Genomic DNA, 15,483 nt, shown 5'->3' with positions numbered 1-15,483 from the left:
TTATAGACAGGCTTTCTAGTTTTAATACAGTTGCTGTCATCACCTATTTAAATGCTAATTGGTAAAAGGTATGGAGGAAGTGCCCATACAGTCAGGAAAAAGTATTTCTGTGCTAAACAGCCTTGAAGGGAAATGATGTATACAGACATTACTTTAAAGCATTCTCCTTTCTTTTTTTCTTGAATTCTTTTTCAGGATTTACTTTCCTTCTTAAACCTCTGAAATATTCATCCTATAGAGAGGAATCTACAATCACATCCTATTTTTAGCAGGTCAGCTTGCTGATCTTTTAATATGGCAACAACTCAAATGTTGTTTTAGAAAGGGAAACCTTTATTTTAACTATAATTCAAAATATTCTGTGCTGCCAAGCTAGGTTGGTGGAACAAATACTGTGGGGAGTACCGGCTGGGGGTGGGGGGGGGGGGGAAGTATCCTTTTTCTGACTGTTTTCAACTAGATTTAGTAATTTGTGATAAAAATGCTTGGATGAGAAACCACTTGAATTACATGCCTTCTGCTTTCTCTTTTCATGTGTGAGACTAAATAAAAGTGTGTCTGTACATGTAGTCACATTCAATAGAACAAAATGGCTAAATATTGGCAAAACAAGGCAAGTCAAAAACTTTAATTTCTGCTACTGCACAGTATAGATAACCCATTTCTAAACAAGTCCACTGATTAATTCACCTGAGAGTTACATACCCCTAATTATAATCCACTGATGTTTTCTTTTACTTCCTATTAAATACATTGCTCTTCAGGCACCCTCCATCCCTCCTTCATGCACATGAATTCCGGGGTGGGGGTTGGAGTCCAGATGGGGGTGTTAGAAAACTGCAGGGTGTTGGCCCCTGGGAACTAGTGGCCTTGAGAGGCACATTCCCAACCGCCACAAACATGCCTCTGGAGCTCAGGTGGCAGAGAGAGGGTTGTGAAGCTGGATATGCTGAGAGCTCCGGCTGGCCTGCACAAAGGTGTGGTGAAGCTGCTTTTCAGCTATGTAAGTGTCAGCCTAAAGTGCAACAGTGATGGCATCCAAATATAAACTCATTAGCCTGGGAAAAACTGGGAGTGAGGTGGAAGAATATTTCACCTTCCCAAATCCAGATGGAAAACCAAGCTCATTAATTATACCTATGGGGAATAGGAGTTTGAGGGGTGGGGAGGTTAGAGAGCTGGTTGTTTCCATGGAACAAGGGGAAGGAGCAAATTACAAGGTAATGGAATTTCTAATTATAGATAACATTCTATTATAATTACATAGAATAATACTAATCCAGTGAACAATAGCAAAGTAAGTTCTGGCAGGTCATTTAAGAGTGTTTTATAACTAATATCTTAAGTATAGCAAGTATGGCTGTGAAATAGTAAACTTTTTTTAAAGGAAACATCCTTTTCACATTTCAACTGAGTGTTGTCCTAAAGTAGTAGTAAATTTGGCGAAGGAAACTATTTTAGCCACGTTGGCATTGTTAAAAACATTGTTAGAACTCTTCCTTAGGTTTAAAGACTGTGGCTTTTAAAAATTATTATTTAAAAACAGCTTTTCTTTATTAATAAACAATACATTGTCATTACAGAAAAAGACAGAAAATACAAATTAGCAAAATGAAGAAAATATTAAATTCTGGGTCCTACCCAACTTCAGATCATTGCCAAGACCTTGGTCTGTTTCTTTACAAAATCGATCTATCTCTCTACACACACACATACTGTTTCTTGATTTGTTTTTATAAAAATAGAACATACTGAAACACTGTTTGAATCTGTACAACTTATTCTTCAGAATACCCTCAGTTTGACTTTTTTTTTTTTTTTAATTTGTGCAATGTTATGTAGAGGCAAAACTGAAGAATAGAGTGGATGATCATCAAGCTTTGAATTCTGAATCAGACCTCTGTTCTTTCACTCTGGATTCCCAAGGCCATTGACCTAGTCAAGGCCCTCAGGATCTCCAACCCAAATTATTTCCCTAGCTTGCCACTTGATCTCACCTTCAGTGTTTTACCTGCTCCAAGTCCTACAGGAATGATCTTTTTCAAAATATATAACTTCGTGTCAGTCCTTTGTTTAAAAAATGCATCAGTGATCTTTCAAGGCAAAGCTTTGAAACCCCTCATTTAGCATCTATCTGAATTCTTTACAAAGCAGGCATTTTCTTAATTAGAATCCATTTTTCTTTCTCTCTGCTCCAAGAGCATAACGTACACACTTCCATTTATATACCTATTACCTTACATCTTAGTATTTTATTCTCCCAGTAGGTCATGGCATAGAGAGGAAAGGGCATGTCTGATTTCTCCTTGAATCCCTGGGGTGTACTATTAAGGAGGCACTTGATATGCTCAGAATAAATGAAATAAGATGTTTTCTTGGCATGGCTTCTCAGGGCTCTGAGGACAATTTCCAAAGAGGAACTACAAAAATGCTCCAAGTGTTGGACTGCCCTCATTCAGATAATTTGGTCTGGTATTGCTTCTTCAAAGCCTGGATCTTCTAGGGCAGCGCTGTCTGTTAGAACTCCCTGCAGTGGTGAAAGTGTTCTCTATCTGTACTGTCCTATACAATAGCCACTAGCCACATGTGGCCACTGAGCACTTGAAATGTGGCTCTTGTGTCTGAGGAACTGAATTGTTCCTTTTAGTTAATTTCTATTTGAGTAACCAAATGTAACACGTGCTATCCTAGAACACAGCAGGGCTCTAGAGTCCCATCTCAACTTTTTAAAAGTCTTTTTGAGGTACCCAAACTTAGTGTCATCTTCATTAAAGAGCTTTACTGTATCTTAATTTCTTTCTTTAGAACATATGCAAGCAAACCTTCCCCCAAAGAATGAGGGCAGATCTAAAAGAGTTCTGATAACAAGCCTAAAAACCTCAATGATATCTTCCTTTCTTTTTTTTTTTTTAAGATTTTATTTATTTGACAGACAGAGATCACAAATAGGCATAGAGGCAAGCAGAGAAGGAGGGAGGAAGCAGGCTCCCTGCTCCCTCCCTCCCTCCCAGGACCTGGGATCATGACCAGAGCCGAAAGCAGAGGCTTTATTTAACTCACTGAGCCACCCAGGTGCCCCAATATCTTCCTTTTTAAAATTTTTTTTTCTTATTCTGTTTTCACAGGACTTTGCACTTGCGGATGAAACAAACATCTTGTCTTAACCCAGTGTGATGTAAAAGGAAATATGACTGGCAGTAAAATGAAGATGACTGTATGTGTTTTTAAGTTGGCTTGGGATGGCTTCTTTAGCTATTTCTGAAGGATTATCAATGTATCAACACACACACACACACACACACACACACACATATGTGCATGTGCCTAGATACCTCAATATACGTAGATAAATGTTGCCTTAAATCTTAACCCCAATTTTATATTTGTTTTTACAAAACAACAAAAACATCCCCTTCATGATGCACCCATTTGAAAATTTTCATGAATCTCAGTTAAAAGAAACTCTATGGGGGCACCTGGCTGGCTCAGTCAGAAGTGGGTACAACTCTTAATCTTGGGGTCATGAGTTTGAGCCCCACATTGGGGGTAGAGATTATTTGAATAAATGAAACTTTAAAAAAATAAAAAGGAATAAAAGGAATGATATGTTCTAAGGTTGCCGAAGGCATCAGTATAAGTCAAAATGGCAGACACTGTTATTCATTCTTCCCCTTTCTTTTGCTGATTCAGTGTGAGATGGCACTAAGCCCAGTTAAAGGTGATTTCTTTTCTGTTCCTTATAGCTTCTTGCGGCCATATGAGAATTCTGGCCAATGAGGGGTAAGCTGAGTGTTTTAGGCAAACTTTTGCTACCTTTTTCCTGCCTGAAATTAGTGTATGATGTGTGGACATGGTTCTACAATCTTGTAGCCGTGAGAGTGCAAGTATGAGGATGAATGCCAAAACACTAAGGACAATATGGTGGAATGACAGAAGACATCTAGAATGTTCCTGAAATTGTGGAATTGACGCATCAGCTTGGACTGCCAAATCTGAATTTCTTGTTTTGTGAGACAGATCCCTATCTTGCTTAAATTAGTGTTAATTGATAATTCTGTCATCTACAGCTAAGCACAATCCTGTTACACACAGTGTGTGTACATGTATGGGCGCGCGCACACACACACACACACACACACACACAGGGTTTTGGGTTATTTTTTGTGGGTTTTTTTTTTTTTTTTGGTCTTAGTTGATGCCAAAACTAGTAAATTGATTAAATTTATACTGGTTTAAACTTTTGCTTCAGTTATGAAAACACAATTTTAATCAAGTAAAACATGTCATCAATTCTAAGAGTAATAGTTTGGAAATTGCAATAACCTTTGTACAAGCTATTGTACAAGCATTTCCCATCAGAGTTAGAAAAGGTGACTCTGTATGTATTTCTTCCTTTTTTTTTTTTTTTTTAAAGATTTTATTTATTTATTTATTTGACAGACAGAGTTCACAAGTAGGGAGAGAGGCAGGCAGAGAGAGAGATGGAGAAGCAGGCTCCTTGCCGAGCAGAGAGCCTAATGTGGGGCTCGATCCCAGGACCCTGGGATCATGACCTGAGCTGAAGGCAGAGGCTTTAACCCACTGAGCCACCCAGGAGCCCCTCTGTATGTATTTCAACTCAAAGTATTGGAAAGGGTAAAATTAGGAGTTTTGAACATTGGCTTTTAGTTCTGGTTCTTCCAGTTTTTAACGAAGTATGTGGCTTTGGCAAAACCACTCTGTCTTTGGTTAGTTTCTCTATCCTTGCATGGATATTGTGAGTCAAAATGAGAAAACAAAGTGCTTTGTGAATTGCGATGCATTTTAGAAAAAAAAATTTTTTTATTTATTTGAGAGAAAGAGCATGAAAAAGGGGAGGGGAAGAAGAGGAGGCAGATTCTCCACTTAGCTCAGAGGGTGAGGCAGGGCTCAATGTGGGGCTGGATCCCAGGACTCTGAGATCACTACTGAGCTGAAATCAGACACTTAACTGTCTGAGCCACCAAGGTGCATGAATTGTGATACACTTTAATAAATCTAATTTAATGAGTACTTACTGGGTAACAAGTTTGTGCTAAGAGCTCTCCAAGTATTCTCTTCAGGAACCTTACTTTTAATATTGTTATGGAATAGGAACTGTTGACCTTAAAAGAAAAACAGCAGGGTCACCTGGGTGGCTTAGATTAATCGCCTGACTTTTGATTTGAGCTCAGGTGTTGATCTCAGGGTTGTGAGTTCAAGCCCCATGTGGGGTTTCATTCTGGGTATGGAGCCTACTTAGAAAAAAAAAAAAGTAAAACAGTAGATAGGTTTATTTGGAAATAGCAGAGAAATTGCAATTCAGAACATGCAAGCTGTGGGAAAACATAAGCAAGTCTGGAGACCAAAGGAGAGGAAATTTTACAGAGAAAAGGAGGAAGTTGGGAGCGACTGCTTTGAACTGAAGGTCATTGGAGGAAATGGGCAGTTCAGGCTGATGATGGTTTCTTACTGGCTAAGCTTGCTGGCTAGGCAAGGAGAAATTCTTCCTACCCCCTCATGCAGGAGTGGTAAGCTAGGATTCTTCCTAGTCTGTGTCAATGCTTGACTAAATGGTAGAGTGTGAGAGCTCCCCCTTTTGGCCTCCAGATCCCCCCCCCCATTTAAAAAAGATTTTATTTATTTGACAGAGTGAGCGAGCACAAGCAGGGGGAGTGGCAGAAGGAAAGGGAGAAGCGGGCTTCCCACTGAGCAGGGAGCCACAAGTGGGCCTCCATCCCAGGACACTGGGATCATGACCTAAGCTGAAGGCAGACACTTAATTGAGTGAGCCACCCAGGTGGCCATGAACTGCATTTTAAGTAAGGTTTGCTTTATTTGGATTCACAGAACTCAACCCCATTGTACAGATGGGGGAATTAAAGAATCATATCTAGTAAAGTGTGCAAATTCATCTCTTTATACTCCACAATACAGAAAAGTTCAAAAAATGTTTATGGCAGGAATAGAGTTATATTTTATTTCTTTTTTTTTTCTTAAAGATTTTATTTATTTATTTGACACAGAGAGAGAGATCACAAGTAGGCAGAGAGACAGGCAGAGAGAGGGGAAGCAGGCTCCCTGCTGAACAGAGAGCCCGATGTGGGACTTGATCCCAGGACCCTGAGATCATGACCTAAGCCGAAGGCAGAGGCTTACTTAACCCACTGAGCCACCCAGGCGTCCCTAGTTATATTTTATTTCTTTTGAAATCCTGAATTATTTACCATTTAGGGTGTTGTAAACTCAGATTTGGCCATAGTGAAACACTGCTACTGAAGGCCTATTCAACACCTCTCTGTTGTCTAACATCCTAAAGGAACAATTTCTTTTAGAGGTACTAAAATAATCAACCCTTACGAGGTGACAATCCACGTTAAGCATTTGGCTAATAATTCCTATTGCCTCTGGAGTTTTTTGAAGACAGATACAGAGAATCCCCAACCTTTTGCAACCTCTTGGCCCATAGGAATAACAAATATTGAACAGATGAATGTTAAATGCTTCACAGAGACTCTGCCTTTGTAGGCTCTGCAAATGTTACTATGTTACAATCATACTTTGATCAGGAAAGTGGCAGAGGACATTTTGGAAAGATTTTTAGTAAACTGTGTTATTTAAACACATGAGGTATGAGGGTTCATTTTGAAAAGGCAGACAAATATGAAATTGAGGTTCCCAGTATCACTATTTTGGTGGAGGCGTTAGCACTCACACGGTTAATCTCTAAAAACAAAGCAGGTACATTAAACTTTCCTAGGTCAATACTGTTCCTGCCATATTTTTCTTCACAGGGAACTGAATCTGTGTCCTGCCTGCACACAAGGCAAAGGTATTGTGTGACATGAGGATTGCCAACAAGAGGAGGCGTTCCAGAATTTCAAGAAGTTCCTGGCTTCAGGGTCTGTGTTAATGCATTCTGATGATCAAGGACCATAGTTTCTTTTATCTGGTCCTTCTTTTCATCATGCAGGAGCTTGGATTAGTGACAAAATGCTAAATGGCACTAGAACATCTACTTGAAAAAAATGCTTTCAACATAGAAGTTGTAATACATTGGTAAAGAAGTTCATGGTGAAAGTCAAGAAGTTCTACAACTACCATGATACTTATAGGCTTTTATAATTATGCTCATTACAAACCTCTTTTGGAAACCCATTTCCAGGGACAAATCTGGATTCTTAGTGATGGCCCCTAAAATAATTTCCATGGTTGCTGATGAGACACTTGTCTTACAAATCCAGAAAAGCCAGGTTGAATGTCAGTGTCCTCAGTTATCCATCGCTATAGATGTTGTGCCACTGAAAGTTTTAATTTAAATTTTTTAAAGGTTGTATTTATTTATTTTAAACATAGAGACAGAGAGTGAGAGCTAATGCAAGCAAGAGGAGGAGCAGAGGGAGAGGGACGAGCAGACTCTTGAGTGCAGAGCCTGACTTGTGGACTTCAGCCCACAACCCTGAGATCAGGACCTGAGCCAAAATCAAGAGTTGGATGCTTAACTGACTGAGCCACCCAGGCACCCCTTGAAAATTTTAATTTCAGGAGGCTTTCCTGGACCATTCTTATCTGGTTGATAAAGTCAGTAATTCAATGACCAATTAACTGACATTACTGATCAGTTACTATACAACAGGCAACATACAAGAATTATGTTTAGGATACAAGAATTATGAAACTATCCCCAAGAAGTTTACAGTATAGTGCAATGATCTTCAAACTTTTATATGCAGTAGACTGACTCTCTTGAAACTTATTAAAATGAAGACTTTCAGCCTTCCTCCAAGATTAGAGCTGCCAAGTTGCAAGAATCATCAGGTAGGGGAATGAGGAAAGGTTTGGTCTTCATGTTAGAGTCTATAGGAATGTACCTTCTGGTATGCGAGCACACCCCTGGGGTGACTGCAGAGTCTGGGATATACAGTGGGCATTGTAGTGTCTTCCCGATATCTGTTTGCCTTCCTTTTGGTAAACGTACTTCCCATCTTTACCCACTGTATTTTAGGAGACTATGTCTCTATGTCTGGTTGAAGGAGTGGGCATATGTCTCAGAGTCAGTCAGCCACAATCCCTTCTCTTGACCTCAGTATTTGGCTCAGGAATGGGCACATGACCCAACTCACGGTAACAAGAGGTAAAAAGGTGTTTTCTGGGAACTTTTAGGAGAGCATGCCTCCTTACACAGAGAACTTGCAGGAACAGTCTCCTCTCTCTTCCAAGATCTAATAGAGGAAGCAATCTCCCTGGGAGCTAGGAACACCTTTTTTTTTCAGAATGACTCTGACACTATGGAGGGCAGAAAGGAAAGGGATAAAAGGAACCAGTTATTTAATGTGTCCAATGACAGTGATGAGCCCCTCAACTTGTCTGACTCATTAATTCCTGCTTCTTTTGAGAAAAAATTTGTTTGGTACGTGTGTGTGTGTGTGTGTGTGTGTGTGTGTGTGTGTGTGTGTGTTACTTGCAACAATATAAGTCCTAGCTGTTGCGGTTGGAAGACCATTAACTATACTCTAAACTTCCTGGAGACGGTTTGGTAATTTTTGTATCCTAAACACCCATGGCAGTATGGTGCCTGCTATATAGTAACAGATCAATCATGTTGGCTAATTGGTGACTGAACTACTGATTTTATAAACCAGATAAAGGTGGTCCAGGAAGACCTTCTAAAATTAAAACTAACTTTGAGAAAGGCCCCAGAATCTTTGTGTTAGACAAGATACTCCCGGTGATTTTGAAGTATGTGACAAATGACCCAGTCAATATGTTTAGATAGATCTCATTTTCAGAGAGTAGAGGTGTTTGCCTCATAAACAGTTTGAAAAACTCCTAAGGAAAATATGTAGGTTAAGTGTTAAAAGCTTAACTAAGTCATATCTAATGAATTTTATTTTGAAGGTTTAAGTCATCTGTCCCTAATACATCTGCCAAGGATAACTGCTCTTGAAACTTAAAGTCATATATTTTCTGCTTTGCTATCCTAAGAAATGATTCCATTGCAACCACAATGATGACAATTGTTATACTTCTTATGTGGTGAAGTGGAGAAAATGGGTTTTATGTAATCATTACTTAGTGAAAATTGAACTGTCACCTCAAACAGTCAACAGTCAGAACAGAAAATTTAAGTAAAACTGAGAACTCTTTTACTCTTCAACTTCACAAAAGTAAAAAATGTTACATAAAATTGATATACACATTTATTGTCATCTTCCTCTTTCAGATATTAGCTCATCATATCTATACTCTGCTGATAAGATAGTGAAATGCTAAAATTTAGTAAGTGGCAGATTAAAATAGCCAAAAGAAAATTGTACTGTTTATTTACCCACATCTTAGAGGATTAGGCATAAAATGCTTTCCGTAAATGACGCCTCATTAATATTAATATTCTTTCTACTTGGAGGTGCTCATTGTACTTGTAGTTAACCTTTTACTTTCCTAAAAAGATAATCTTTTTCTGAGGAAATGATACGAAGAAAAACGGACCAAAACAATCTTAGAATGTTTTCTATAAAATTGCAACATGCACTGTGGTTTTTTTTAAAAGATTGATTGATTGATCTTTTTATCTATTTATCCATCTGTCTATTTATCTATTTATCTAGTTTTCTATCTATCTGTTTATTCACAAAGGGAGAGTGCGCGTGCGTGAGTGGGGGTGGGGGATGTCTGGGCAGAGAGAGAATCTCAGACTCCGCTCTGAGGGCAGAGCCCCATGCCAGGCTCCATCTCAGAACCCTGAGATCATGACCTGAGCTGAAATCAAGAGTCTGGGGCTTAATTGACTGAGCCAACCAGGTGCCCTGCAACATGCACTTTTAAAAGACCTCCATTCAAAAAAAAAAAAAAAAAAAAAGACCTCCATTCAGTTAAATAAGATAACCTTATATGATTCTGAAAACCTTATCTGTGGCTTGGGTGAAATCTTCCTGTGTGCCAACAGAGTTCTCCCAGTGACTGCTTGAGGCGGAAATTCTGTTGGTCAATATCAGAGGCAGAATTTCTGAAGTGGTCCTAAAAGACATCCTGCCCTAATATCCAGCCACCACGGATCTGATGAGATCTCTCTCGTGTTTGGGTTATGTGGCACAGCTGACCTTAAGATAGAGCGATGGTGGATCTCATCTAATCACACGGTCCTGAAAAGTGGTGTGCTTTCTCCGGCTGGCAGCAAAATCAGAAAGATTCAAAGTGTGAGAAGGACTTCATGCGCCATCATGGCTTTGATGATGGAGGAGGCCATAAGAAGGAAGGTTGAGTGGCCTTAAGGATCTGAGAGAGAGGCCTCAGTGACTGTCAGCCGGGAAGTCACAGCTCAAGTAACTTCAACAGCTTCAGTGAGCTTCTGAGCGGGTTCTTCCCAGAACCTCCCCACACGAGCCAGCTGGCCAGCACTTGGACCCCAGCCTTGTGAGACTCTAAGCCGAGAACCCACCCAAAGCCTGCCTGGACTTCTGACCTACAGAACTATAAGATCATAAATGGGTATTATCTTAAGCAACTAAATTTGTGGGAACTTTTTACATTGTAATAGAAAATGGGGATGATTGAGACAAATGCAAGCAGAGTAAGGTAGGGAGACCTCAGAATGCTTCTAGTGCACTGGTTTCCTAGACAAAGAAGGTCTCTAAACATAGGAAACAGAAACTACAAGCGGTTTCCAACTTTAAAAACCCAACATTAAGTCATACATTTATTATTAAATACTGCTAAATGGATTTAATTGATCTTGATAACCACAAAGCTTCTCTGTTTTCAGCTCCACTGGAACAGACATTATCCCCATTATGCCCAATATTAAGAACAGAACGTAGAACAAATAAATGATAAATGCTAAAGGATTTGGGCTAGAATTACATTAAGTCTGTATTACAACCACAGTTGTTCAACGGTTGCCAATTATGTTTTGAATTCATTAGATAATAATAAACTTGTTTGTATGTAGAAATGCAATTCGATTGGCCAAATCATTCAAAACACAGGCTTGTTGGGCAGGGGACAGTAACAAAAAAGATATTAGTTATTAATTTGATTAAAAAAAAAAACCTGTTACTGGGCGCCTGCTTGGCTCAGTTGTTAAGCAGCTGCCATCTACTCAGGTCATGATCCCAGGATCCTGGGATCAAGTCTTGCCTTGGGTTTCCTGCTCAGAGGGGAGTCTGCTTCTCCTTCAGCCCCTCACTCCCACTCATGCTCGTGATTTCTCGCTCTCGCAAAAATAAATTTTAAAAATCTAAAAAAACCTATTTTGGTCCACACCCCATTCTAAAGACACAGATGAGGGAACTAGTTAGGCTAAGCAATTATATAACTGATAGCTAAATCATGGCAACAGTTCTAAATGTTTATGATAGAAAGCTTTTTAATCAAACAAGAGTCTATCCAAGTTTAAAACTGGTAAGTGCTGCTGCTCAATCAGCTGTGTGAAAAAGTGGAAATAGACTAAAAAAAAAGAAAAGCAGGCTTTAAAGAAATAAAAAAAAATTTAAAAAGCAGGTATTAGATTCACAATTAGTGGAACAGGAACTCCTTTCCATTTGGTTTCATGAAACAAAATTTACGGAGCACCAACTATATGAAAGGTATTAATAGATACTCTTCGGACTACAAGAATGCAGAAACCTGTCTCGACCCCACAGGAGTAACCACCAAGGAGGGGAGCAGAGGCAAGTACCTGCAAAAACACAATATGAGGGGGAAGGAAGGCAGGAGAAGGGGGGGGAAGGGAGTGGCTGGCTACTGGGGGGAACAAAGAACTAGGGAAGCTAAACGGGCACAGCGCTTCCTTGTGCCTGGAAGGGCTGGAAGGGTTTCACGGAGGTGTCCCCTGGCATGGAGACAATGGTCCCCGAGGGGCGTTTCCTCGAAGGTTTATTACATTTTACAGAGGAGATGTCTCATTAGAAACTTGTCCCTTGAATGCTTGTCCTGCCAGGGACCTGAAATGTGAACCGAAGGAAAACCAGCTGTGGAAAGGCTACGCCTCAGGGAGAGATACACAGAAACGATCTAGAGGAAAGTTGAGCCGGCTTTGTGCCCCTGCAGCCCACGCCCCTGAGATGTAACTCCCCAGTCCCGCCGCTTGTCCTTAAATGCGGTGATGTTTAACTTCACCGTTGGAGGAATGTGGAGGATCAAGCCTCTTAAAACATGAAAAGATGGAGCACCAATGTTTCAGATCCCTGCTTCATGTCTGAGAGGAAAAAGGAGCATCTCTAATCCCATTTGTAGTGGCTGGTTTCTTCTCTCCAGTCCAGGGACTTAATCCCTAGACGCCTTGGCGCTCTGGCACTTAGCCTCTATTTGAAGTGTTCTTTTTATATTTGTGGGATGTTTGCTCAAACCAAACTACAGAATTTATCAACAGGCATGCGCCCTACCCCAAAAAAAGGAAAAGAAAAGAAAAATACAAAGAACATCTGAAAAAGAAGATAGATTTTTTTTTTTTTTTTTTTTGGAAGCTATTTATTCATCTGGAACTACGTCAGTGGTGTTCGGTAATCTTGATTATATTGCCCTCTAGTGGTATCGAGAGGGTATAAGGTGCAGTAAACATTTCCTTTCAGGTAGTCTTCAGGTTTATTGAGCATCTATTGTCTAGCACCGAGATAGCCTCTGAGAATAGTGAGATGTTAAGAGATGGTTCTTCCCCTTGTTGAAATCTTGGTCCAGCACTGGAGGCACTAGCCACAGCATAGTGTGAAAAGGAACTACAGTGGAAGTATGTACAAAGATCAATGAGCATGCAGAGGAGAAAATAATTAATTCTCCCTAAGCATATCTGGAAGGGCTTTCCAAACACATCGCAGTTGAGCAGCACCTTGAAAAATGCATAGGAATTTTCCAGCTGTGTGTGTGTGTGTGTGTGTGTGCACACGAACATGTGTCTATTGCTTCACGACTGAAGGAGCAGCCTGAGTAAAGGAAGCTAGTCCTTTATTAATGGTTAAAATACATACTGTGTTCTCGTGATGGCTCTGTGCCTTCCATGTGAGATTCAAATGTGCTTCAGCCTGATGTTATAATCCTACCTCCCCAGGTGTACCCACAAAACACTTTGCAAACTTCCTGCAGGTTTTATATTTGAAAGGTTGGGACAAACATTAAATAGGCCTTCATATCATAGTCAAGATTTTGTTTTAACATGATTTTATCTATTATGATTATAATAGTATATATAACATAACATAATACAATTTATATAATAATATGTAAATGATTTTGTTCTTAATAATAATCCAGACTACTTTATAATACATGCTATGGTTGGTTCTCACCTTCCCCTTCTTGGATGTATAATACTGACTTTGTTTCACCATCATTTCTAAAAGTCCTATGTTCCTTAATTTGTGATATAAAAGCAGCTTGAAAAATACACTTATTTAACTATCAGACTCCAGTGGTTTGTGGATTTGCTGACTTCCTCTGTGGGTCAATATCTTTCCCTTTGGTTATGTAAAAAAAAAAAAAAAATGCAGCACCTTCCTGGCTTCTGGGTATCTGGTCAGCACTAGGGCAGGTTCCTGGGCCATCCCCAACTCAGCCACCACTGGGCTGCATGCCATAGGCAATTTCTCCTGGAGCACCCCCCCACTCCCCCCCAACCCAGATCTGTGGAATGGGGGATGGGCAGAATAGGTATGAGCAAGGTAATTATCTATGACCCAAGATTCTTTACTTTGCCGAAGTAAAATCCGGTAGGGAAGCAAACATGGGTTCTGAGGCAGACAGATCTGGATCAAATCCTGGCTCTGCCACTTACTAGCTGTGAGATGTTGGCAAGGGCCTTTCTGAGCTCCACTATCTTCTTCTCTAAAATGGAGATGTTAATATCTACCTCCAGGATTGGGGGAGGGATTAATAAGAATATGTGAAAAGAGTCTGGCACAGAGAAAATGATCAGTAGAGATTCATTGGCTTCCTAACTCCCTTTATTCATTGTAACAAGCAACAGCTGTTCTAAAGTTCTGCGTAAATATGAGGACAATAGAACAGTTTTTTTGTGTACTCCATTGTGTCAAAACTAACTAAGACCTAAAAAGGGCCTTGCCATTTGAAACTCAGTCTCCTTTGCCTCACTTCATTGGCTCTTCAGCCAACTCTGTGAAGCACGGCATTGTGACATCTCTTGCCCATCATTTACTGAGAGTCTACTCTGTGCCAAATAAAATGCTGGGATCAAAGCATCAATCACTGCCCTCCAGGAGCCCTCCAGTCAGGTGCAAGGAGGCAGATGAGAAAACCAGCTACAATTCAGCTTAGTAAGTGCTGTGATGGCAAAAGAGTATGGAGGAAGGGCACCTAATTTAAGTTGGCCTTTGAAGTGAAGTGGGCACAGAAAGTGAATCAGGAAGGATCAGTGTTTCTCTTGTGGGAAATGAAAGAAAGTATGCATGGGGACTGGGGAGATGGGGAGAGGAGGAAGGTGAGGTAGGGGGCAGAGTGGTAAAGATAGAGAGAGAGGACTTTTCCAGAAAGAGGAAACACAGGTTATTGAGGCTACAAGACAAAATCCATATTTGTGATCAAATGAATCTTCTAGATCTCCATATTTTGGTCTTTTATTTACATGCCTGGCAGATGTGATGTTGTGAAAGGAATGGGTTTTGCAGCCCAGGTAACAGAAGCTTCTTAGAAAAACAGTTAACTGTACCTAAAATAACTCAGCCAGAGGCTAGTTAATGCCAGATCAAAGTTATTAGTTAAACCACAGCGTGTCTAATCCTAATCAGAGTAGCTATAATTATTCACGAAATCATGGTGTCAGTCTTATTTCATAGACATGACTATTTCTGTGATTGATTTTTCCTCAAAGAAACACCGGCATTTTCTAGACTACAACAGCTGCTTTAAAAAGACCGAAAAGTTTCTCAGCCAACAATATGATTTATTCACTCTGTCTGTCCATCCATCCCAGTACCCCAGCTACTCACCAGATGTGGACATCTTGGATTCACTCCTCATTTTGTTGAGCTAAAAAATCAGAATGCCAACAGTGAGATGGAGCACACACAGCAGCATGGTGAACAGGCTTCCAAGCCGTGATGGTGAAAGAGATGTACTTCGAGAGGCACCGCAGATATTTTTTTTCCCTCCCTAACTTGGGCAGGGATGAATTCACTTCTCCAGCCTTGATTCCTGGCATGAACAACCCCAAATTAACATTTTTAGAGCCCTTTTTCTGGGTGAATGTTTGGTGTGTAGAACTTTTCCTCCAAGGATAATTTTAGCCCTGAAAATGCATCAAATTATTTCAAATCCTGGCAAATTTCAAAATATGAGTGGGTGACTTAGGAAGGATCTATTCTCAAGAAATAACAATGGTATCAGCACAATCCAAGAGACTTGGAAAAGAATTTATACACACACACACACACACACACACTCACTCACACAACCCAGAAGTTGAAATTGATTTAACACATTGAGATTATGTTACTTGAGTGTTTCTTCTAAATGCCAAAGAATAGATTGCCTTTGACA

At 40.0% G+C, this 15,483-nt stretch overlaps 1 protein-coding gene across 1 annotated transcript in view; it reads right to left on the bottom strand.

The window, feature by feature from the left end:
• HECTD2 (HECT domain E3 ubiquitin protein ligase 2) overlaps positions 1-15,019 on the bottom strand; it is an 89,367-nt gene extending 74,348 nt beyond the window's left edge. The window contains exon 1 of the mRNA XM_032312704.1: positions 14,934-15,019. The gene's annotated coding sequence lies outside the window, so the exon portion shown is untranslated. The remainder of the gene's footprint in view (positions 1-14,933) is intronic.
• Between the last annotated feature and the right edge of the window lie 464 nt (positions 15,020-15,483).

Source organism: Mustela erminea, chromosome 14, assembly GCF_009829155.1.
Source record: "Mustela erminea isolate mMusErm1 chromosome 14, mMusErm1.Pri, whole genome shotgun sequence".
NCBI classification, from domain to species: domain Eukaryota; kingdom Metazoa; phylum Chordata; class Mammalia; order Carnivora; family Mustelidae; genus Mustela; species Mustela erminea.
This window is presented reverse-complemented; position numbering and strand designations above follow the sequence as displayed.